The sequence below is a fragment of the Pteropus vampyrus genome, unplaced genomic scaffold, assembly GCF_000151845.1.
Source record: "Pteropus vampyrus isolate Shadow unplaced genomic scaffold, Pvam_2.0 Scaffold3083, whole genome shotgun sequence".
Lineage (NCBI taxonomy): Eukaryota > Metazoa > Chordata > Mammalia > Chiroptera > Pteropodidae > Pteropus > Pteropus vampyrus.
In genome coordinates, this window is record NW_011891864.1 from 1 (window position 1) to 1,284 (window position 1,284).

Sequence of the window (1,284 nt, forward strand, 5' to 3'; positions counted from 1 at the left end):
CTGTTCTAGTTATTTCACATGAGCGGGATCCTACAGTATTTGTCCTTTAGTGTCTGGCTTGTTTCACTCAGCGTGTTTCAGGTTCATCCATGCTGTAGCATATGTTAGAATTTCATTCCTTTTTAAGGCTGAGTAAGACTCCTTTGTGTTGTGGATACCACATTTTGCTATCTTATCCGTCCGTCAGTGGACTAGCTACTGCTTTGACAGGATCCTGAGTTTTCAGGTAGCATAAATAAGTTATTAATGCATGCTGGGATCAAAAACGTAAACACGATCATTTTAAAAACTTTGATCCTGTAAGTGAGCACCTGCGTATGCTTGTCAGTAACCAGTAGTCTATAGTCCACACCCGTGGAAGTGTTCTTGTGCATCATTATTAAACGTAGCATCAGACATAAGACATTAAGTCGCAAAGGGACTCGAGATATCGCAGAATGCCAATGACGGTCTTCTTTTTTCTGTTGCAGATCCAGACTTTACGTACCTAGGAGGTATTTTAAATCCCATCCCAGGTTTAGTATATTACCTGTCTTCCTCGTGGCGTTTTTGATCGGTCTTCTTTTCCTCTGAACGTATCTCATCCATTCTTTCTAGATTGCCAGTTTGAGCTCTCGGGAGCCGATGGGATAGTACGCTCTAGTCAGGTAGAACAAGAGGAAAAGACGAAGCCTGGCCAAGCCGTCGATTGCATATGGACAATCAAAGCTACTCCGAAAGCTAAGGTATAAATAACTCCGTGTCGCGTCCCTTCAGAGAAGAACGTGAGACGTGATTTGTAGAATGTGTCATTTTGGTTTATGCTCCTACTTACTGATTATATAAGCCGCTGTTACAACTTTTTAAATTTCTCTTATTGCATTCACGTCAGTCACCTCCCAGGATCTCAACACTGCGATGGCTCAATAGGCTACAGTGTACATTTTATCCCGACTCTTATTTTAAGAATCTTAAGATTCTCAAAATCTGCATGTTCCTAATCGAAGAGTGCAGGTATTGATTGGTATGACCGCAAATTTATACAAACGTTTTTGTGACGAGGAAAAACGGGTCACACGGAGTTAAAGCATCTTGTCAAAACATCTCGGTCACAGCAGTGTCGAAACCCCGGCGCCAGCACGTTGAGTCTCAGTTCTGTGCTGGCCGCGTCATCTGTCCTCTCTGCTCGTCGAGCTTTCGGCCGACAGTACTGCGGGGAAGGATGTTTTAAGTAACTGACAGATTGAGACTGGGTGCTCACTACTTCTGCTCTTTGCTTTGAATCCGTACTTTCAACAGAGTTAA

General features: G+C 43.1%; 1 long non-coding RNA gene across 1 annotated transcript in view; it reads left to right on the plus strand.

Annotated features, from left to right (window-relative positions):
- Positions 1-6: 6 nt before the first annotated feature.
- LOC105310414 overlaps positions 7-1,284 on the plus strand; it is a 5,371-nt gene continuing 4,093 nt past the window's right edge. Inside the window, exons 1-2 of the long non-coding RNA XR_897495.2 lie at positions 7-515; positions 598-725. This is a non-coding gene — a long non-coding RNA (uncharacterized LOC105310414). The remainder of the gene's footprint in view (positions 516-597; positions 726-1,284) is intronic.